This window comes from Papaver somniferum, chromosome 9, assembly GCF_003573695.1.
Source record: "Papaver somniferum cultivar HN1 chromosome 9, ASM357369v1, whole genome shotgun sequence".
NCBI lineage: Eukaryota > Viridiplantae > Streptophyta > Magnoliopsida > Ranunculales > Papaveraceae > Papaver > Papaver somniferum.
Window position 1 is genome coordinate 155599537 of NC_039366.1, and position 25233 is coordinate 155624769.

The window sequence follows — 25233 nt, forward strand, 5'->3', positions numbered from 1 at the left end:
ACCATTGTATCCTCTGCGATTCATCAAATACTGAAGATATTGATCACATGTTCTTACATTATCCTTTTACTCAAGCTATTTGGAGATACTTTTGTCCTCAACAATACTCTTCAATGCTGCAACATTCTTCAGTTCTTTCTTGGGTTCAAAGTTGGCAGTCTCATGATTCCCAGATAAACATTCACAATACCCCTCATCTTATACATATCATAATTTGCATTTTGCATTTCATCTGGAAACATAGATGTAGTGTTATCTTTAGTAATATTACTCCTAATCATATTACTGTCATACATCAAGTTAGCTCTTACATTGCAAAACATCATTTACATAGTACATCACAATTATCTTGCTCCCTTGTTTCTATTAGACCCATTGTGAATGACACCTGGAAACCCCCTGTTCTAAATGCTCTGAAAATCAATATCAATGCTTCTTACAGTTGTACTTCCTTATTTGCTGGTATTGGTATAATAATAAGAAACTATGCAGGACATTTTGTGGCTGGAAAATCAACAGTAACAAGAGCTATAAATATTCATCAGGCATAAGCTAGGGCATTATTTGAAGATATGGAAATGACAAGTGTTAATGGTTGGTGTGATGTTGTGTTTGAAACTGATAATCTGAATATCATCTCTTATGTCAGGCAACAATCTTCTCTTCCTCCTTGGCAGAGTATGTCATTACTTAGAAAGTGTATAAATATATGTAACATTAACTCTCTCTGGTCTTGTGTGTTTGTCTATAGAGGTTGTAATAAGTTAGTTGATGCTTTAGCAAAAGTTGCTAGAAAAGAACAGCTTTGTGGGGAATGGTGGTACAATCCACCTGACATGTTAATTCCTTACTTAGCAAATGATGTACTGAACCGTTCTATGTAATATAAGGTGTGCCTTCGTTCAAAAAAAAATTAGATCCGGAAGACGTTTAATGGAAAAGATGAGAGCTAGGTAAACCAACAACCGGGAAAAGATATATAAGAGACATAATCTTCTGGTCTCTTCTTCAGCCTCTTTTATTTTCTGTGTTTTCTCTCTCTATTTTCCCATTCTTCTCTATGTTCCTCCGTTTCGATTCTTCTTAACCTAGGGTTACACAGATTATGTTAAACATGGATAAACCTAATCGACCAAAGGAGAGACGAAGTATTGAGGTTACAGAAACACCAGATGACAAACGACCAAAAATAAGGTAACTGACAAACCCTAAGGGTTATTCACAATCGAACAATGCATGTTAGTGGATTTTTGTGTTGTTCTGTTACAAAAGTTTGTGTTGAAATTTCCCTTTCAATTTCTAGGGATTGTTAGAATTGATTTTCAAATTCGTTTCGATTTTGAAATCTATCAGTTTGTTTTCGATTCTATGTGATTTGATTTTTCTTGGGTTTGTATTAGATTTTTTAGGGTTTGTATTTTTATTTGTTTTCTAGGGTTTATATGATTTTCTGATTTGATTTTTGATTGTTGTATCAATGATAGTAAACATGACCAGCTTCCTGATGTGGAACATGACCAATTTCCTATGAGAAATATTAAGGTAAAGGTGTTGTTATCTGAACAGGGATTTGAGTTCAGAAACATGGCTAGAACTAAGATGGGTCTTGATAGGTTAATGGACATGCTGAAGCCTAATTTGAGATTGAAGTTTAATGAGGTTATAGACATAACTAGGGTATCACCCAGGCCTTCGGCCTGGGCTCAACCTCTCGTGCGCCTTTGGCGCGTGGGACTTTATGATTTGGCCCCGCTGTCAGCATGTCTCATACTTCTGGCTCGCAACGTCGAAATTCTTTAATATGGTGGATTATTTTCTAGATAGCATGCATTTGAATCATTTGGTACAAATAAAGTTACTATTCTTGAATTGTTTCCTTCTAAAAATGACGTATGTTCATTCCAAATACCTTGGCCTTCATTGAATAATTGAAGAACAGTAGCGGTGCACAATGACGTTAATTAAATGTACAGAATACGTGCATCACTAACAAATTTTTGTGGATGGTTTCAAAGTGAGCATGGTCTGTAGATTGGAACGAACTTTATTCATGTATAGTTTGTACCCGCATTTTCAAAATAGCTTCATTTTCACACTGCATTATAAACAGCTAAAACCAATATTACGGTGTAGCATTTTCGGACTTTAAGTTCAAAGCACAACAGGCACTAAATAAAAAAACTGGAAGGTAAATAAACTTACAAATGCATTGCGTACTCGGCTCTGGGCGTCAAGTTTGGTTTCACATCATTCTTATGCATGCAAGACCAATACCATCCATTCTAGCCAACAATTTTTGTATGGATAGCCTTACTACATTGCCATTGAGGAACTTATGACGTTAAAAAAAAGTAGTTAGTTTAGTACTGCAAACAAACTATAAGACGACAAAGGAAAATCGAAATGAAAAACATAAATGACGGTAAACAGATACGTAATTTAGTTTACGACTGTAAACACATACTCGAATTAAGTTAGTTTAGTACTGCATGCTTTGCAAAGATAGAGAGAACAGCAATCGAATTAAGTAAGTTTAGTACTGCATGCGTTGCAAAGATAGAGAGAACATCAGTACAGATTAAAAAAAAGTCCTCATCTAGATTGAAGAGCACGAACAAAAGTGAAGAAAAAAGAGACATAAATTTCCTCAGGCAACAACAGCTAAAAAGATTACAGGGAGAGGTTGCAGAATAAACCAAATGTTACAAACTTTTTAAGCAAATTACCAATTTCCATGTTTGGTACCATTACATTCCGGACAGTACATGACAGTTAATGGAATCAAGGGAAATTAAATGAGGAAAAAGAATAAATAACCAATTTGTCTCCAGAATGGATACGAAACAAACATCCTTTGAGAACATTTTAGAACCACTAAATTAAGGTAATGAAATTAAAAATTTAACAATGAATAAATTGTGATGATTTATTAACAAAATAGATAAATTTCATGACACGACTCTCACTTACACAATAAGTGAGGCAAAACAAAAGGGCATAAATATAACTGCAATTACTACCAACATGCAGTGATATTGCAGCACCCTGTAGCACTCCAGGAGTCCCTATGAGCACATTCAAAAAATGATTTTTTATATTTAATCCTAACTGACACTTCCAAAAACTTTTAGCGCTTCTTTGAGGGTAGCAGTAATCAACAAACTTACTAACTAACAATACAACACAAAATCTCTACTATTGGACATTTTTCATTAACCAAATTTGACATGGAACCTGCATTTCCTTCAAACAATACACAAACTTTCATCAAGGTAGACCAAAAATTCAAATAGATTCTCAATGCATGATCAGCAAACGTACTCATTTCCATATGTTCCCACTTGTTTTGTACATCCATTGCAAACCTGCAAAAACAAAACAAAATTAACATGGGTTGAAAGGGGAAAGAAAATGGAAAAACCATAATAGAATCATGTCAGAGCAGAGCAGTGGAAAGTATGAATGCATTTTGGTGGTTCTGATGTAGAACCCCCAAAATGCACATTAATTTCATAACAAACAATCACACCCAAATAATTACCGATAGAAACACAGATGTTCACATTTATTTTTTCCCACTTTAATTCGATCAAAATTGTTTGTAAAGCTGCAGTACCAAATCAATTACTCAACGGTTTTGAGCTTTAAAATACCCAAGCGCCCGATGATTTGAGAATAATTATAGGCCAGAAAAACGACAATACGATTAAGCATAAAAACAGAAAAAGAACAAAATACTCATGATCCGCAAAACAATCAATAATTATAAATAAAAAAGAGTGTTCATAAAATCTTTCCAAGGTTAAATCAATAGATTGCAGTTATACGGCAGAAAACTGAAATTGGAATCTGTAACAAACCAAACAAATTAAAAAAAAAAGAGGGGCAAAAATAATGTGGTGGAATGCCAGCATAAGATAATTAAAAGATAGTAAGAAAAGTTGCAGATAGTATTACCAAATTGTTACTTGCTTTTGTGGCCGCATTCCTTTTTCAAATCTAGGCTGCTCCGGATCAAACCTGCCTACTTCTGCACCATATACTGCTCCGGATCAAACCTGCAGTCAGCAACATCGAAATATATCGAATAACTTTTGAACCCTCAAATAACTAAGAATTTGAATCCAAAAGGATGTAAGTGCCTATATGGATCATCTAAAATTATGTATATCTTTGCCAAATTGAAAAACAGACCTTGTCGACATCCATATGCCTGTCAAGTGTTGCACCATCCCTAGTAGAGAATTCATAAATCACATCTGAAACACCCCTGGAAAGGCCGTCCTGCAACAAACGATAAAGAACTAAGAAACTTACAGAAATCATTAAAAGAATTAGGGGAACCTATTTTTACTGTCCTTGTATCATCCAAATAAATTCCAACAATCCAAATAAATAGCATCACACAATCAACCTTAGCCATAACGTTCACGTCTGGAAAAAAAAATCAGATCACAAACTCTTTTGAAAAGAAGGAAGACTCACGGTATGGTTGAGGGCCCTAAACCCAGCAGTAAGGAATTGAAAACAACTGAGTCAGGAAAGGAAACTTCTACAATGGTTAGAATAAATATATATATGAAGTAAGGTAAACCCCAGCAGCAACCAAAACATGAATGCAACCAAAAATAAAATAAAAATAATGATAATAATTCTCACATGATCAGTGGAAAAAAGAAAAGAAAAAAGAATCCGCGAGAGAAATAATACCACCAAGTCAAATGAGATTGAAAAAATATATTTAGGAGAGCAGGAATACCCATGAGAACACGGGGAGTTGGAGAGCAGACAGATATATATGCGTATTTTCTTCTGTCTTTTGTGAGGAGGTACGTGAAACCCCATAACCAAAATCCGTAAATCAGAAATGGAAATCTCGTCAGAAAAGGATTCGGTACTCCTTAAAGAAAAGACAAAAATCACCAAATAGACTCAGTATTGGGCGATCGATAAATCATTGAACTGTAACAGGCCCATCGAAAAATGTTTGTACAACAAATGTTACTATGAAGATGCTAAGCAAATAAAATGATTATCCCATGTCTATCAACCTCAACATCAAATTTAATGATCAAACGCTGGCCGAGCATACTTACGTAAGTTTTAAAATCGACCGCCAATACCACTATTTAGTGGATTTGTCTCCCTCCTAAACCTCACCATGTTTCTAGCAATTGAGAGAACAAAATCTGCAAAACAAACAATGAGAGAACAAAATTAAAATCAACAGATAGGAATTTTTGGGAATAGGGAAATTAAAATTGAACTCACACGTCTCTTCTTCGTAGTCGGAAGAACAAAACTAATTAGGGGAAACGATTGGAACTGATTTGCAGTTATCTCTCAATTGAGGAAGTTATACGAAGTTTCCAAGAACTACACGTAGGGAAAAACAGGGAGAAATATAAGGAGTTTTTTACACGTACCTGTGGATCCAAATTGCAGCGATTTTCCGACCCTTCTGTGTCTAATGCAGAAGTACAAAGGACGGTGGACCAATGTACACCTTTGGAAACTGACCCTGCAGATTTTCTCCGGATGGATTAAAACATCACGACCACTAATTGTCTTTTCAAGAACCCATCCCGACCACTCTTTGTCAACTGCGTCATATTTAATTGGTAGTTTTCCGAAAGAAAACATGGTCTGATCTTCTCCTTCTACATACAAACAAAACAGCTCATTTCTTTCTTTTTCTCGTCCAAAAGCGTCCACATTGGTGCGAGTATAACCAAAGACTAAAAAAAAATCAAATTTGGGTTTAGTCCATCACGTGACGTAGTGGAAAAAGAGTATATTTGGTCGCGCGTTCATAAACATTATGCCTGGGATCAGGCGTTGGTAAAGATAACGCCCGAGTGGAACGTTGGTAAAGATAACGCCCGAGTGGGGCGTTGGTATAGTATACGCTTCAGAAAAAAAAAAAAAAAAAACAAAAAAAAATGGGGCGGAGGTATAAAGCCCGCCCCATGCAAGTTTCATAAACTGTGAAGTTGAAAATGGAGTGGGGCGTTAAGTATATGAACGCCCCATTTCGCGCGTTAAGTTTATGAACGCCCCATCGGGCGTACATTTAACCAACGCCCCGTTTCAGGCGTACATTATATCAACGCCCCTTGTGTAGCGGACATTATATCAACGCCCCATGAATGGCGGAGATTATATCAACGCCCGATGTGTAGCGGAGATTATATCAACGCCCGACTATATTTGGATTTGGCTTGATCGCAGACCAAATTTGGTCTGGATTTTACTCTTTGATCAAATTTTGATCGATGGTCCGTCCCACTACGCCAGCCCACTCGACTGAAAATTTGGGTTTACTCGTCCATTGCAGTTGCTCTAAGTGATTGTCCACGGATCACGATTCTGTAATACGGCATACGGTTCTTGTGTTTCAAAAATTTTTTTCGGTGTTGTTGAATACACAGTTTGTTTCCAACGATTAATCTAGACAAGCAATGATAATTAATTTCGTAATCCAGTAGATGCAATCATTATCATCTCACTGACTAATCAAAAATGTTGTAACTTCAGTGATTATCATATCGTTGAATGCATTAATGCCATGGACTTGACAGTATATGATTTCAGGAATCAAAAATTAATAAAAGCACATTTATTTTCTTGGATCGAAATAATAAGATTGATACAGAATCTGAAATGAAAGTTTAACATGATCTTGAAAAATAAAAAAACCCATTAGCTGAAATATAAAAGAAAATAATCAGATTTCCCAAATTTTTCCCCCTATATTTTTTTTTTTTTGCATAATAACAAAATTAATGTTGCGCTAATATATTCCCAAGATCAGATTACCCCCAAAAAATTCCCGAATGAGAACCAATAAACCAGATAATTGAAATAACCAAGTACAAAACTATTCAAAGAGGCAGAAAATCCGATAATCATCTTCATTCATTATCATCTTAATTCAATCAATTTATGTGTGAGTGACGATTTTCAGTCATCATCATATCATAATTATCATCTTTAACCGCATTACATCTATCTGCCATTTTTAGTATTTGGGTTTCTCTCAAAAATGGTTTCTATTCAAGGGAAGCTTAATTGTTTTGATGGTATCTCTTAAACAATTAATATGTGGGAGGACAATTTTTATTTTATTTTATCAAATTAGGGACATGTTACTGATAAGATTTTGCCAGCTTTTGTTTTATAGGAAAATATATTGAATTTGATCTGACCGTGTATAACAAAAGATATTCCAAAGCGTCCTAGTTTTTGTTCAAATTGTAAGATCATTGGTCATTTGGATGCGGATTGTAGAAAAAAGAAGCGAGTTAAACAACAAGCCAGGGGTCCTCCAAAACCTCAATGGCAACAAGTTCGTGACAAAAATAAGGAGGTTGTTCAATCCATTCCTAATGATGTTGAGGAGGCTGCTGTTGTGAATGATTGGAAAGAGGTACGTCATTAAAAACATGGCGCAAGTGGTAGTGTGGTTATCCCAACTGTTGCTACTTCAGTTGATAACAATGCTTCACTTACGCCAGGTAGGCCAGTTCATCTCAGGTTGAACAAGTTGAAGTAAGTGCTGTGGAGCGTGCTGCTTTGGAAAAAAATTTGCAGAAGGCGCGTGAGAATATGGAAAGAGCTAAGCAAGCGTATAAAGATTTTATTTCAAGTAAGCTAACTAGTTCTGGAGTCTTTTTTATCTCCGAACAAATATAATGTGTTACAAGAGGGGGAGAATTTACAGGAGTCCATAACTTGGATTCTTACGGGAAAAGGAATTTGACAACTACACGGACTCTGAAGTTTACTTGCACGTGAAAAACACGGACAAATATAGGGTATTACAAGCTGAAGAGAGTTTACATGAGACCGAGGATGACACGGAAAGTATAAATTTAGGGGTGTCAACGGGTCCGCGTAGTACACTATCGGAATCGGAACCAGTAATTTTAGTCGGTTCCGGGTCCGGTTCCTAAATTAATGGACTCGGAACCGGACCCGATAAAAAGCTTAAATACCCGTCAGGTCCGGGTATTTATCGGGTCCTCTAAAATCAACTATGATTTTTGGTAATCTATTTTTATATTTGTTATGTTAGCTTGAATTTAATAATTTTTCATATAAAATTATTATTATATTTATGTTAATGTTCTAATAAGGATTAAAGGTAAGAAAATAAACGAAGAATTAAGAAATTTTAAGCGAAACTATACGAAATACTCTCATTTTAAGTAAAATTAACAAGCAAAAAGCAAGTATTCGAGTACCCGATACCCGACGGGTTAGGATCCGAAAGCTTAACGGTTCCTAACCGGTCTACCCGTCGGGTAGTGAGTTTACTAATGGGTCCATTCTTGGGACCCGGAACCGGAACCGGACCCGATAGATCCGGACTCGGTTCGGTTCCGGATAATCGGGTACCCGTTGACAGCCCTAAGTATAACCCAATCAAGTTTGGATTCTGTTCGTGAGAGTGCAAACTACATGGACTCTGAGTTAAACTTGGACTCAATCATGGGCTTGCAAGTGAAAAGCGGGCCTGTGAATATAGATAGGGAAGGACAACCCAAGGTGAGTGCAAATTTTTCTATGCAGTTAACAAAAGAAGAACATGAGATTTTTTGTACAATTACAAAATTTGATACTCAATAAAAGTATTTGAAGGACTTATCTTTTCGAAAGGAGTATGTCAAGGAAACACAAGACCAATCAACAAGAATGAAGACTCCAAAGAAGAAAGCTAAAGGAGGTGGAAACACTTAATCTCATTTATGTTAGGAGTGTTTGCTAGATCAGTTGCGCTTTAGAAAACGAAGAAAAATTTCTTTTTCTTTGTTTACGTTACTTCAGCTGTGAGTTTCTAGAATTTATCTTGACTTTAGAATAATTTTTTATTTTACCCCTTTGGTTTATGGGGGTAGGGGGGCCTTGTGCCTCCTCCTTGTAATTCTTGTAATTACGCTTTTTTGCTTAATAAACTATTGGACTTAGCAAAAAAAAATGTTGCCATGTGTTAAGCGTGTTGTCTAATAATGGTGTAAAAGAACTCGCAGATAAATATATCTTGAGACGGTGGCAGAAGGATGTGAAAAGATGTCATACAAAGGTAAAAGTGGGGTTCAGTTGTTGGAAAAACGATGATGCAATTACTGAATACAACGATTTGTGCAATAAATTTGGTGAGCTTGTAGATTGGGTTGCAGGTACTAGTCAATACCGTGATATAGATGATTGGTTGAGTTGTAAGAAGAAGGAAGTGCAACAAATTAAAAGGAAAAAGATATTTATGGAATCAATTGTTTTACTTTCATTATTCTTGTTACAGTTAATTATGCCATTTTGATTATGTATTAAGCGTTAATTGTTTAATTAGGATGGTTGGGATGACGATATACATCCATCTCAAGTTGGTAGTGTGCCTCTAACACAAGAAAACTCTCAATTCATTAGACATCAACAACACATTGGGATGACATATCAACCAAATTATCCATCTGAACAACAATGCGAGATAGCACACCAAGAAAATATATATGAACAACATGGAGCGGTGCATCAAGATTATCAATATGGATTTGTAAATGACGTGAGTAAACATCATTGAACTTTACTGTATATGCAATACATATATTTTCATACATTCACTAATTATTAATTTCATTTTCGTAGGGTACCCGACGTCAAAGCTTTGCGGGCGGATTTAGTGGATTTAGTGGTGGTTCATTTATGTAGTGGATGCTAAATGGGTGTCCATGGTGATCATTCAACAAAAAAAGAAGCTTTTGCTTCTCTTGTTTGGTTCTGAACCTTTTATTAGTTTGTAAGCATAATTAACGATTAAATTATTGATGCAGTCAAATATTTAAGTGTAATGATTAAGGGTATTGGCATTCTGCCGGACACAAAACAGAGAAGTCATGCACTATTTTGCTCATAGATTAGGTGACGGTTCTTAAGTTGTTAATTTGCTGTTGAAGTCACTTTTTTTTTCTGTTCTCTGAAGCATGGTTTTGGCACTTTCTGCTAATGTTGTTATAAAAACCAAATAATTGAACACCAACATACATTTGTTACGTGTCAAGAGAAATGTGGTTGATAAAAAAATGAAATAAAAGAACACATAAGACTTTGGCATACGTACATGAGTTATTCAAAATGAGCGAAAATGAGCTCTGCCTTCTCTCCTCTCTCCTCTTTACGACTAGTTTTCCCTTGTTTCTCTCTGTCTTCTTCCTCCAACGGTCCTTTTTGGCCGGAGCTCATCGGATGTGCTAGTCCGAAATTTCAAATGAATCTCAAATCACAAATTCTCACATGTCAATGCAAGTACATTGAACACAATCACAACTCTATTACCTGCAAGTATACAATCACCAAGGAAATCCCTGAAATCGACAAGCTAACTTTGAGAATTGATTTCCAAACACTTTTCTACCTCAACCCAATCACTAAAATCACAAAAATCACAATAAGTCTTGAATATTATGAGGTCTTGAGATAGACAGAAATCACAAACAAGACACCCATCACTCTCAATACCAATTCCTTAGCTTTCCCTGGGAGGAAATCCGACTTACATGTTCTGCAAGTTATGAAAGATCCCAAGTCTACCATGATCAACAACTCCTTTGAAATTTTCAATAATAATCTCACAAATATACAGAACATCTATATTCAGAACTTATTTGGTAGTCAAATGATTTGGAAGAAAATAAACTACTTAAGATTCTACCTATTTGATTCTAAAGAGCCATATGATTCCTGGATTATGTTTGCTGGCAATTCTACTTCTCAGCTACCTCTTTGTGTATCTGGTAAGAAATTTCAATGCTCTGTCTTACATTACAATACTCCTATGTTAATTTATTTCTATGATAGCAAATTTTCCTATAATACCAGTTGGAATAGTCCTTATGAAAAACCTGATAAGACTATTAACCCCATAAATCAATCTCAACCCTTCATGACAACCTTCTTCCAAACTCCCCCTGCTAAATTATTTAGTCACTATGTCAAGCTCAAAACCAAAATTACACACAACAACCACTCAGCCAAGAACAATTCAATAAACCAGAACTACATAACCATTAGATTAATCAACATTGTCAACATTATCTTTAAACCAACCAACATCAAACCCATAATCCATACCATTAATCCTAATTGTCTATCCATGGAAATCATATGCAAGAAACAAAGACAGCACTTTTACAGGATATCTTACTTCACCATCTGGAAGGGGATGACTGATATCAGGTCAAGCTTCTGGTGCAGCCTTCTTGTCAACATCATCCCCCTCTGGTGTAGTCCTCCGCCTTGGCACATAATAGTTACCCCTGGGAATAGACACAGGCATAACCACTTCATCAGGAACATCATTAGAGGCAGTTATCTCACCTAGGCCGAAGAGGGCAATATCATAAACATCCTTTGCCATCTGCTGCATCTCTGGTGCCAAAAGAAAGATATTGGGGAAGACTACCACGTCATTGGGGAAACCAACGAAATCATTCTCTTGAATCTTGGCTTTGCTCAAAACAGGAACTGGTGCAGAGTAAAATCCATGTCTTGCACCACCACAAACCACCTGCTCATCCCCTACAAGCACCATACCCTCATTGATCACAAACTGACCCTTGTCAGGGTGAACGGCATACACCACCCATCCTTCTTTGTCTCCCTGGAATTGTGGAAGCTGAGGATCCAGCACATATGCACTGTATCTATCATGCATAACAACTCTCCTTTTCTTACTTCCTCCAACACTCTCTGCACCTTCATGCATGCTGGGATTTGACACCTCAATGATGCTACTGCTTATATCTACTACCTGCCAAATTGGAAAAATGGGAAAATCCCAATCAATACCATCATAACATGTATCCATAAAACAAATTACAACTATGAAATCCACTATCAACACCTAAAAACCAGAAATTCTTACATGAGTATCCAAAATCAATACCTGTTTCTCTTACACATTCACCTTGGCCCTCCTTTTCTCTAGTGCAACCCGGGTATCCCGATTCCAAGACATGGCTGGGAGATCGTTCTGATTCAGATACGCAATTTTGTCTTGCTTAGTCATAGCTTCAATTTTTGGAGCACTAACTGGAAATTGCAGAGAGGGAAAGTGGAAGTTATAGTGTTACTGAATTGAAAATTAGAACTAATCTTTCCCCATCAGGCCTTATGGATGAGAAGACCAACAATCAACGCATCTCAACCATCCAAATTACATCTTCGAGATCAGTTAGTCGATATTACGAGGAGGTACAGGCCTACTAAGTGCATGCAAAGACCTATTGAAGGCTTTCCCAACTCATTGGCCGTTCAGAGGCGACAACAAACACTTGGCAGTTTTTTGGCTAGCAGACCCCCAATGCGGGCTACCCTTGATCCGAAGTTGAATCCATATGCCGACCCACAACCGCTCTCCATTCTATTCGGCAAAGAAGGGATTACAGTAGCAAATGGAAGCCCATTACTTTCTATCACATAAAGGAGAAACCGTTTAGCATCCTGATCAAGCCCATGTTCTCAGCTGGTAATCGTGCGTGGCTTTGGATCCTCTTACAACCCCCAAGCTCCAGTATCATATTCAACAAGTTCAAAGGAAAGACAAACTGCGAGATAGAGAACAAGGTTTGTAAATGCACATGTACCATGTATCATCTTAGCTATTAGTCAAAAACAGGTAAAAGGCCTTGACTCTCAAGTCGCTGTCACACTGCAGTCCAAAACCAAGAGAGATTTAAATTACTTTAGATTCTACAGCACTCTTCTTGCAAACTTCTTAACCTGGTACAATAGCTTTACCGTCTCTAGGATACACATCTTCATTCACAACCATCACACAAAGTACATCTTCATCACATGGACTACAAAATGCAAGCACTGTCATAAACACCCACGCACAAACCAACCCAACTGGTATTCAATGTTGTCCATAACCAGAATACAAAGCATACATCACTATCACCCCATACAGTTCACACCCATCACTTGGAGCTCAAAACCCAAGACTTGTCAAGTTCAAAATTTGACCAAAAAGAACTTATTAAGTACAACTCAAAAAATTTATCATATTTCTCTCTTCTATCCTCTGTATAGTGGAAATTGTATTGGTGTTGCTTATTTTTGCAGGCTATACTCCTTCAGATTACTAGTAGTCCAGAGCAACATCAACATCAACATCAACTCTGATAAAGACCCTATTAGCTGGAAACCATGGACTTATGCTTGGTATCTATCCTATAGCACTAGTATTTCTTGGCACCTTCCTCTACATTTTGTTCCACTCCAAAGTAAAAACAACTTGTACTATCTGAAGACTGCCACCCAACAATTCAAATTTCAAATTAAAGTGTATCATAATAATACGACCTCTCCCCCCAAAATTGAAACCTCCTTTCATATACACCTCCTCCACAAACACCTCCACACTAAAACCAACTTCCATACTTTCATGGCATCTTCTTCAGGAACGAAAAATTCAGAAAATATAAAAAACCTTGTGAAACAAATGAACTCATCACTAACTATCCCAGAAGACCTATTCCCAAAAGTTTTTGTCAACCAAGCTAATATCCTACCTAAAAAGAAGATAGATTGGAAATGGGTTTTCATTGGAAGATATTGCAGCAAAATCTCTTATGAAACAAGAGAAATAACAAGATTCATCAACAACAACTGGGAATTACACAGGAATGCTGAAGTTTTCCTCTGGAAGAAAAGAAGAAACTACTACCAAATCAGGCTGACTAGTATTGAAGACTACAAGGTTTTCAGGACAGGGGGAACAAGAGGAATATTTGAAAAGCTCATAGTTCTCACTGAAGTGCCATATTCAGGACCAGACTACATTGATGAAGCTAATTTCTACAAAGTCTGCATCTGGGCACTGGTCAAGCGAATTCCAACTCACATCATTCCAGACATAAGCAATCTAATTGGACCAGCCGGAATCTACCAAGCATCTAAGAAAGCTTATGGAAGAGATGATGATGAGAAAAATATTGAAGTCCGGATCACTATAGATGTTACTAAAGCTCTAAAATATGGCATTGATGCATATGAGGATGATAACACCTCTCACTGGCTTGAATTAGTATATGCTCTAAATGGTATCGCTTTTTGTAAAGTCTACAGAATTCTTGATCACCCTGGTCCACTGTGCATTGAAGAAGAAGAAAAAACTCAGAAAACTCAAGTCAAACAGTATACATCCACCTCCATAAACAAGTTTCCATCAACACCCACCACTCCAACGTCCTCCAACAAAACTATCACTCCACCAACTAGCCCCAAAAAACCACCCACAATCCACTACTATACTGATAAAGCTGGAGCGGAAGAATTTGTTTTTAAGATGAGGGAAGCTCAACAGAAGACTCTTCTTAGAAACCATTGTGAAGAACTGGATGGATCGCCACAACATCTAATATTTCAAGCTGGTCTAGATAAACCAATCACTGGAGTCATCCCCACTACCAACCCTGAAGCCATTGCATGTCAAAAAAGACATAAGAAACTGGTGGAGAATTACAGAAACAAAGAATCTCAGAAGAAAAAGAAAAACAACATCAAGGCTGCAGCAAGAAAGAGTTACATTACAGTACCCATTTCCCCTGAATTAGAGGAAACTATGGATCCCACAACCATTTTCTCTAAAACCAATACCAACTTTCAACAGCCAAATGCTATCATTTCTCCAAGTAATGTGCTCCAAAACCTTCCTACTTTAGCTGGTATACAAAAACAGATGATGGAAGACCATAACAACCAGAAAAAACTTTCATGGGAGAGGAGACGAAGTGAGTTGAAATTAAAAGCTGTTGATGCCGAACAACACCCTCAGCTGGTTGATCCTAAGCGTAAATTGTACAACCTATCCAACCAATCTGAGTATCAAGATATGCAGTGGAATGGGCACCAATCAGCTAGGAGGAGCAACAACCAACATACCCCAATGGATGAGGAACAACTGTCGAACACTACTACTAGTAATCTGGAGGGAGCTAATCCACCTAACATCAACCATGTAACTCACAACAAACTCCTGTCCAAAATTACCATACATATCAGCCTGTTTATGAAAATTGATCTATGGATTAACGTCGATTACAATACTAGGAAACTGCATTTAATCCTAGGATAAAAAATCATCATTTTCTCATATCCTATCATATTCTATTTTTGGCAATTCTACTCGATCATAGCTTGGAACTGCCAAGGCTTAGGACAAGCAGATACCTAGACAACATGCTAAATAAACATAACCCTGAGACTCTGAGACTAAACAGCAATCTAGAAATCTTAAGAAAATCCTAGGAAATATAGGAGTCACTAATTTCTGGTTTGTTGAACCAAAGGGCAAAGCCAAAACTGCTGGAGGTCTAGTTCTTGCCTGGAAAACCAACTTAGATATAACAATTGAGGATTTCTCTGACCATCACATTAATGCCACCATTAAACCTTTGCATGGAGAACCTTGGCTTTTTACTGGATACTATGGGAGTCCCTTTACTACTAATGATAAGTTACACTCTTGGAATATGATTGAAAATACCCGTGCTACTAACTCTCTACCTTGGTTGATCATGGGTGACTGTAACTTTGTGCTTCATGAACATGAGAAATTTAGCCAACATCCTATTAATCAAGCTGAAGCTGATATATTCTTAAGCAAGATTGAAGAAGCTCATCTCTCTGATTTGATCTATACTGAATGCCCTTTCACCTGGACTAACAAAAGAACTGGTCCTCATCTCACTGAGCAAATATTAGACAGAGGTCTAGCTAATGAAGCTTGGTTAGATATTCAACCAAACACCACTATTTCAAACCTCACTGCCATAGGTTCTGATCACAACCCAATCATCCTCAATACCAATCCCAGTTGTAAACTATGTCAAATACCCTTCAAATTCTTTGGCCCCTGGCTCAACCATGAAGACTGCAAGAGTATTATAGATGAATGCTGGAAGACAGTTCATAAAGGATCTCTAGCCATTAAAATAGCCAGGAAACTTAGAGATATAAAAGTCATACTGAAGCAGTGTAACAAAGAAGTTTATGGCAATATCAAGACCAATTTAGAAGAATGCATACAACACCTGGAATGGATAACCAAACATCAATTTACCTCATCCAGAGGGGAAGACCTTAAAAATGCAAGACTTTAAGTGGAATACTGGCATCATGTACAAGAATCTTTCTGGAAGACTAAAAGCAGAGATCAACACATTAATCTAGGGGATAGAAACACCGGATACTTCCACATTGCTGCTAAGAAAAGATACAGAAGGAACAAGATTTACTCCATACAAAAAGAAGATGACACCTGGATCCAAGAAAATGCTGAAATCACCAAGACCTTCACTAATCACTTTGCTAATATGTCTACTGCTGAAACCATAACCATCAATCCCTTCATTATAAAGCTTATCCCCACTACCATTACTTTACAAGAGAACTAGAATCTTCTCAGAACCCCTAAACCTCTGTAAATTAAAAACATTCTCTTTAGCATGGCTGGAGACAAAGCCCCAGGTCCTAATGGGTTCCCCCCAAATTTTTTTCAAGCCAACTGGGATATTGTGGGAGAATACATCATTCACATGGTTCAAAATTTCTTTACCTCTGGACATATCCTCAAAGAAATGAACTCCACTTTCATATCTCTCATTCCCAAAACTGATAAACCTACTACTCCAGCTCAATTCAGACTCATCTCTCTGTGCAACACCACCTACAAAATCATATCTAAACTCATTGCTCAAAGACTAAAACCCATGCTACCTAAAATCATATCCCCATTTCAATCTGCCTTCATACATGGACGGCAAATATCTGACAACATAGCCATAACCCATGAAATTATCCACCACATGAATACCAGAAGAGGGAAAAAAGGGAGTAATGGCACAATGGGCATAAAAATAGACATGGAAAAAGCCTTTGACAGAGTCAACTGGGATTTTCTCCTTCAAGTTCTGTCCCAAATGGGATTCATCTCTCAGTGGTGCAATCTAATACACCAATGCATTTCCACCACAAGCATGGATGTTCTTGTTAATGGATCTCCAGGGAAGTTTTTCAAACCCTCTAGAGGCCTAAGACAAGGGTATCCCCTATCCCCTTATCTTTTTCTCTTCTGCATGGAAGCCCTCTACAGATACCTGACTCATGATGAAACCCAACAACAAATCCATGTAATCAAAATATGCAAGGATGCTCCTGCAATTAACCACCTTCTCTTTGCTGATGACTGCATGATATTCTGCAAAGCTAATTTACATGAATGAAATAATCTTATACAGATCTTTAAAGAATTTGGTCAATCTTCAGGCCAGCTAATTAATTTCTCAAAATCCGGCATCTTCTTCAGCAAGAACATTGCTCCTGATTTAGCTGACAATATCAGTAATACTATGAAAGTTCAAAGGATTAACACAGCAGACAAATATCTGGGATCCCCTCTTTTCACCACTAAGAGCAAGATACAAGCCTCCAAGCCTTCTGTTGACAAACTCAAGTTCACATTTGCTGGATGGAAGACAAATCTCTCAACTGCTGGGAAAATGACAATGATCCAATCAGTGATTTCCACATCTAGTATCTACCAGATGAACTGTTTCAAAATCCCAAAAACTACTTGCAATGAGATCAATGCCATTCAAAGAGACTTCTTCTGGAACAAAGAACAAGACAAATCCAAAGGAGTCTACTATTTTGCTTGGGAAGCAGTAAATAAACCTAAAGAATTAGGTGGCTTGGGATTCAAAAATATAGAACTCTTCAACATGGCTATGCTCACAAAGATTGCCCGGAGACTAATCTCAGAAACAGATTCATTATGGAGCAGCACTATGAAGGCCTCTCACTACCCCAACACTGGAGTTATAAGATTGGACATAAAACCAAAGAACACTGACTCTTGGATCTGGAAAGGAATTTTGGAAGGCATAACTCTAATCCAACAGTTCTACATTTGGAAGGTTGGCAATGGAATGCAAATCCACATATGGGATGACAGATGGATTCCCAATAACTCTGGAAGACTTCAAAAACCTATCCTCTTCCCAAAAAATCTCATAACAGTTAACCAACTATTCAACACCTATGGGGAATGGGACACCAGCATCTTAAACCAATGGTTCACACCTGATATCCAAAATCTTATTCTTCAAACACCCCACTTCCCAAATGAGCAGGATGAGATCAAACGGTCTCTCACCTCTAACAACAAGTTCTCTGTCAAGTCTCTCTATGATAAACAGATACAAGACAAATATGCTAAGGATACTCAAATAGCCCCTTGGAATCAAATCTGGGGACTTGATACTAATCCTGTTATACATCTATTCATCTGGAAATGTGCCCATGGCATTCTCCCAAATAATGCTAAGACAGCTAGCATCCTGAGTTACATTGATCCAATTTGGACTTACTGCAAGAATGGAGCTGAAGATATAACACATGTCCTATTATCCTGCCCTGCTGCTTCTGAAGTTTGGAGGCATCTTTTTGGAGCTCATCATAATCTCTTCTCCTCCTTCAACTCCTTTCATAAGTGGCTCAACAACTGGTTCCAGGCTGATAATGTTAATGCCAGCTGGAATGAAACTTATGCCACTATCTGTTGGTTCATCTGGAAAGCCAGATGTGACTGGGTCTTTAGGAAAATCTCTCCTATTTCCTCTGTTACTGCTAAAGAAATAACTCAGCACTTATGCAGTCACTCAAGAATTCATCATAAGTCAGGGCATATTATCAATAACCTTTACTATCAGTCTAACAACTCTAATTCTCCTTCTGAGAACTATATCCAACAAAGACACACAACTGAAATTTTTTGAATCACTATTAGCATGCACATTGATCCAACTGATCTGTACCAGGCTACTAGTGATGCTCAGCCTTATACTAACTACTCCCTTGTTGTTGTGTCCTTAACAGGTCAATGCTTGGGAACCATAAACTTCAAGGACTTTACCACTGGAACCAGCAGAGCATACAGATCAAGTCGAGGAGCTAAACTAGCACTGACCTGGGGAAAAACCATGCAGCAATTTAACATCAACTTTGATGCTGAGTCTGAAGACAGTCTCCAAGTCATAAAAACAAATTACCAAGAGGAAGTTCAACAAAGTTTCAAAGGAAGGAGTAATCAACAACAAGGAAACAACAACAACAATGATCCAATTGATTTTGTACTAGGAAAGCTCTCCAAAGTTACTACACAACAAAACTATGCGGCCATCAACCTAGCCAGACTGGCCATACAGTCTTCTCTCTTTACTGATTCTACTTGGAGAGGAAGGAACTTACATACTATCATGTATGCTTTGCAAAATCCCATAAACACTTCAGATGAGAATTACTGTAATAATGTTAACTTTATTTTGAGGGATAACCCTGTTGCTAGAGCTAGCACAGGCAATACCCTGGAGGTAACCACGAGTGGGCTGTCTTTCTAGACGCTCTGACTCCTTTTCATATAAAAATAAAAAGATAAAAAAGTGAAAAATAACTGGTGGAGACTTGGAAAGGTATTGGAATCCTAGCCTAGCATTTACTCGGTCAGAAAAAAAAAGTGAATAAAACAAAGATTCACTTTTTATCTCTCCTGATTTTAATCGCCAGCTAACATTTACTTTTTCCAGAGTCCCTATGCCACGCGTGTGCTACGTATGCGCCACATAGTGGTGTATTTCTGTGGTGTATAAATGCAGGGTCTGGGTAGCATTTTCGGTAGCGAAAACACTCTTTTGACAGCCTGCATATCTATTGCGTCTCATGTATGTGCATAGCATTTACGGAATTTTTTTTGCTCTAGCAGCACCAATGTTTACCATTTGGCATCTTGTGATGTCAGCAAACCACTCTTTGAACCATAGTTAGGAATGTTTTTTCTTCTTTGTAGTATAATCATAGACGATATTTTAACTCCCATTTCCATCACCAATGTTAGGTTTCAGAACCACGGAACCCATTCATTCTATATCCACATTGTCATTGTTGATGGTGGATTTTCATTCAAGGCTAAAATTGTAAAAGACGAAATTATACGCTAACACCCTGCAAAGGATAAAGCCACTGATAAAGTGGAGAATACTTCTTCAATATAAACTTATAGCATTACCAATTAATGCATGACCATCCTTGTATTTCCTGTACTGCTCCACTCTTATTATTGGTGCGGCATGACGACTGAGTGTTGCTCTCAGCAGAGCAACACGAATCTCCAAGCATTAAATAATGAGGCACGTACGAAATACCCGTACAGGCTATAACTCTCGGAGTGTTATACTAGCCCGATTGAGCATCTGGACTGTCCATATCAGTCTCAGAAACAATCACGACCATCCAACTTCACCAGCATGATTGGATGGCTTAGATCGAATTCATAACCCTCAAGCGGGTATTGGAATGTTCAACACCGGACCAATGCGGACCCCGCATGGTCGGCCTCCCCAAAAGGGTAGCATGGCTTTCCAATTCGTCCAGCCAAAGCAGTGTGGACGAGAAACCCTAAATTAGGGTTTGCAGCACATTACATGTGTCACAAATCAGTCTCAACCATCCATCTTCGCAGGCATAGATGGAGGGTGTAGATATAGATTCAAAGGGTCCAGAGCATGTCAACACAAACACCGTGGGACCGCCTACATACATGACCGATCGGTCAGGACCAAACATGGATGGTCGTCCAAATTCGTGCGCCCAAACAAGGCATGACGCACGGCTGGAAAAACCCTAATTAGGGTTTTCGATCACAAGCGTCCATTTTCACCTGATCGAAATAAGGGTCTAGGAGTCGATTAAGAAGGTCCAGTGAGTATCAACACGATCACTATGGGCCCACATATCTCCACACCTGATCGTCCAAGGCATATCATGCCTGGTCGTCTCGATTCGCACGCCCAAACTAGGCGTGGTCACACCTCCCAATTGCAAACTAATCTCGACCACTCAACTTTGCCGGACAAATTGAGTGGCTCAGATCAAGTTTCTATGGGGTATTAAGGTATGGACGTGTACACCAGCCCGCCGTCTGTATACCAGACTAATCGTCCAAGACCGACCAAGCTTGGTCGTCTCAAAACTCGCGCCCGAAATTGGCATGATGCGCGGCTTTTGCAGCACCGGATGTCTGTCGCAAATCGATCTCAACCACTCAACTTCGCCGAAAAAATTGAGTGGCTTAGGTCACACTTTCACGAGAAATGAGGTATGGGCGCCTACGCCGGCATGCCGTCTACACGCATGCACGATCAGCCCGGCCAAAATTGTGTCTCAAACTTGGATTCGACCAAGCTGAAGAGTGATGCTTGCACACCTCTTCATAAAACCTAATTCCACTAACGATCGCAGATGAGTGTCTCAAAGATCATCTCGTCCGTTCAACTTCACATGTTTGGTTATACAACCCTGGTCAGGAGTTAACTGGTCAATAAGGTGTCGTGGTGATTATCATCCGCCACTCTACCACACCATGTGGTCGGCCAAGTCAGGACTTGCTTGCGTAGCCTCCAAACCATCACATGAAGTAGGCTGGACATGAAGCTATTTTAAGACGCTCAAACAGCGATGCTTCATACATGATGAGTATATTCGATGCATTACTTGCATAGAATACACACGATACTTCACAATTATCGACTTCCTAAATAACTTAGTTATTTAATCTAGCATCACATGCTACCTTTTGTGGGTCCCACGATCCACACACTCGAGACATCAATCATGTCACAAACTGGGGGATACATACTGGGGTATTGATCTGGCGGTTTACAACGTGCATCGCACAACGGGCCATCACAAGAACGTGTCAGGAAGTCATGGATGGTTAGTGATGATGGGAGAAGTGGGCAAGACTGATCGTGTAACACTAACACCCGCAACTCCACTACTCCATCACTCCACTTTCTCCACTTCCCACGAGATACGTGAGTAAGGCTCAGTGACTTGTATAAATAGGTTCTCCTCCCTATTTCGACAAGACAAGACAACAGAAGCAGGTGTTGATACAACCGTATTTAAACACCGGAACTGATAACTTACATTCTGCAAGCCATTCAGCTTTCTGATACAAGTCATACATATCCAACACCTTCACAATCTCAACACCTTCTTCGCTTCCCTCCCTAAGATCAACCCCGTCTCCTTCACTTTGTGACCGAAGCAAGTCTGGAACGGCCATTTCTTGGTTTAGGCCAGAATTGTACAGATTGATTTCTCGAATCACAAAGCACTCCCGTGCAGTGCATTTGTTTAAGGTTTAGATTCATTCATCATCCACACACCCCAAATTACCAAATTCGGCAGGAATAGTTTTCACCCATAAACAATTGGCGACCACAGTGGGAGATTAATCTCTCGTTTACAAAATTGAATTCTCAATATTCATTCCAACCTTCTCAATTTTGGGGATAGATCTTGGTTTCGATTCAATAATTAACCTATCCATTTTTGGTTTTTAACTCGGTCTTCATCTCACGATGTATCCTCGCACGCTAGATTCTCCGGAAATCATAGATGATTCAGGTATCATGGGAAGTGTGGCTAGAATGCTGGAGGATGTCCTGGCAAATCAAGCTGGTATCGCTAGAAGGCAGAGTGAAACATTCCACCTTTTGAATGATATAGCATCTCAATTACAAGAAGGTTCGGCAAACATTTACCCAGACGGTGCAAGAAACGCTGAATCCTTATCTAGAAGTCATTCCTTTACCAGCAGAGATGCAGAGAGAGAGAGCGCATAGCCACAGGGGACTCAGGAGAGACGAACAACATGGTCCAGCTGGCGACAGAGACTCGGGACAACTCCGTAGAAGAAAAGACTTGTCCGGGATGCCACATCTGCCAGATAAAGAAAGGGAGCCTGCAGCTTACGGAGCCTTGCTGGAAGATTTATACCTCAAGACTCTTGCAGAAGCTCAGAAAACTTCCCGATCCACAACGACCTTTCATCCAAGTGAAGAAATGCTCGAGAAGGGAGAAATCAACCAAAGGACGCGCGAGTGTGGCGGATGGGAGCATTCAACTCATTCACTCAGCAGTGATATTACAATGCCTTCCGCATTCCGTCACCCAGTCAAGCGAAACGCGGATATGATGACACATGTTGGTTGACCAACTCCATCTCCGAAGCGTGCTCCATATCAATATCACAGAGAGACGCCACGACGTCCACTAATGAAAGAGAAGCTAGACTCAAGATATCCACGTTTACCGCTTTCAATGGAGAAGATATTGGAATTGTTGAAGGCATGGGTACGAGACGGAGAAGTGCAACTGCCTTCTGTGTGGCGTCCGCCGACTAATCAAGAAATGACAGACCCGAGGTATTGTCATTATCATCGATTCCTTCATCACCCTAACAGTGAATGCAATGCCTTGAAGCGCATCACTCAGGAGAAGCTTAATTCGGAGGAGTTATCTTCCATCTCTGGAAATTAATGCGTACGGTTTCCTTGAAGAGGTTGCTCGGGAAGATTCAGTTTCGTACAAATGAGACTCCAAAGAGCAAGTAAGTTCTATCAAACAATTTTACGAGAAAGATAATTTTAGATTTTACTGGGGACTTGACATCCCACACATGAGAAAGAGATTTGATAACCAAACACCATGTTTGTTTCCCTTTCATACTTCCCTTTTCGTATGATATTTGCAATTTCATATGACATGTGGTATCATTCATAACCAAGATATAAATTCCATTTAGAATAAATCTCTTTCAGAAAAGTCATTCACAAAACCATCTCAAAATAAACCAATTCAACCACCTATTAGTTCAAAACCTGAAATCAAATTGTGAAAGGAAATCCTCACCATCACTCAAAAGCATCAAAAGAAAGAACACAAGTAGGCGGCATGAATCCTTCAAGGAAATTCCTTCAGCAGCAACTTATCCTTCTGAGCAAGAGCAACTTTCATCCTTTGGAGTGCGACCTGATTCAGCTTCAATTCCTTAGACAACTTTTCAACCTCTTCTTCCTGGCGAGCAATACAGTCTGCAGAAGGAGCTTCGTCTTACAATCTCTGAAGCTCCTGGATTTCAGAGAACCTTTTGAAGAACCAAGGAGCGTTGAAGTCGTACTGCATAAACACGTCCCGATGGCATTTCCAGTCTTCAATCACCTCCTCAGAAACACTGCGACCGGTCGTGACGCTCATCCCTTGAATGGAGAATAAAGCTTATTGGACGCGATTGACTAATGCAAGGCGACTTTTGAGCTTCGTGGTGGTAGCAATGTGGTCGTTCTTCTTCCATATCGCCGTGTACAACTCCTCGAACTGAGCCGGCACACTGAACCCCCCAACCAACACATGACCTGGACGAGGTACATCAAAGGGAGGGTCGAAGATATCCCCAGGAACAACAGGTTGCCTTGCCAATGCTTCATCAGGAACCTTGTCAGCTGCAAGAGGCCTTTCAGAAAAAGTCACCATGACTGCCTTATCAATGGGAACCTGCTCAAGAAGATCTTTAAGGAGAGACGCCTCAGCATTAGCAGATGTTGCCTCTCATGCATTCCTCCGGATGTCCACTTCACTCTGAATGTTGATTTCCGTTACAGCCTCGTCTACAAGCTCACTAAGGTTACCACTTGGGGAGGCATTTCGTTCAGTCGAGTTTGCACCATCTTTGTCATTATCTTGAAGAGGATTAGTATCACCAGACCTCTCCTTAAAAGCATCGCCAGATTTATCATGAAGACCAGCATCGCCAGATTTCTCATGAAGACCAATATCGCCAGACCTCTCGTTATGACTATGGGCCAGTCTTGCGAAAGCATTTTCTTTCAAGATTCCCTGATCGCCAACAAAGGATTACCTTTAGTGAAAGTTGCTCAGGAAGAACGAAACCAAGGGATCAAATAGAAAGAAATTTAAATACCTGCATATTGGAGGAATTGAGGATCACCGAACCACGTGCCTGCTTCTTAGACCTCACTCCTGCTTGGGTACTGCAATCATCGGCTCTGGTTCGTTTACCTGGGAGCGGTTTCAACCGAGGATGCTCCTTCAAAGTGTCAGGAGATGGTTCTCCACGTGAATCTGTTACAATTTCCTCCGAAAACTCTTTGAAAGCCAATAACTGTGTCCTCCAAAATTCATTTTACCTGTCGGTTACCACTGGTTTTCTTCCCATAGGAAAGAAAGGAAGGCTCTGCACTGATGAAAATGCGTCAACATTAAGAATATCCGGGAAAAGTTCTTTTGGAGCCTCCAACGGACGAA

At 39.0% G+C, this 25233-nt stretch overlaps 1 long non-coding RNA gene across 6 annotated transcripts; it reads right to left on the bottom strand.

Moving 5' to 3' along the window:
- Nucleotides 1-2900: 2900 nt before the first annotated feature.
- Nucleotides 2901-5385, bottom strand: LOC113314132. 6 transcript variants are annotated; one of them, XR_003342290.1, is made up of 7 exons: nt 5272-5384; nt 5097-5189; nt 4711-4897; nt 4486-4531; nt 4195-4284; nt 3958-4058; nt 2901-3365 (listed from the first exon to the last, which is right to left on the bottom strand). It is a non-coding gene; the product is annotated as an uncharacterized LOC113314132 (long non-coding RNA). The 6 variants fall into 6 exon arrangements; XR_003342288.1 differs by having other exon boundaries at nt 4660-4897; XR_003342289.1 differs by having other exon boundaries at nt 4760-4897; nt 5272-5383.
- Nucleotides 5386-25233: the final 19848 nt, after the last annotated feature.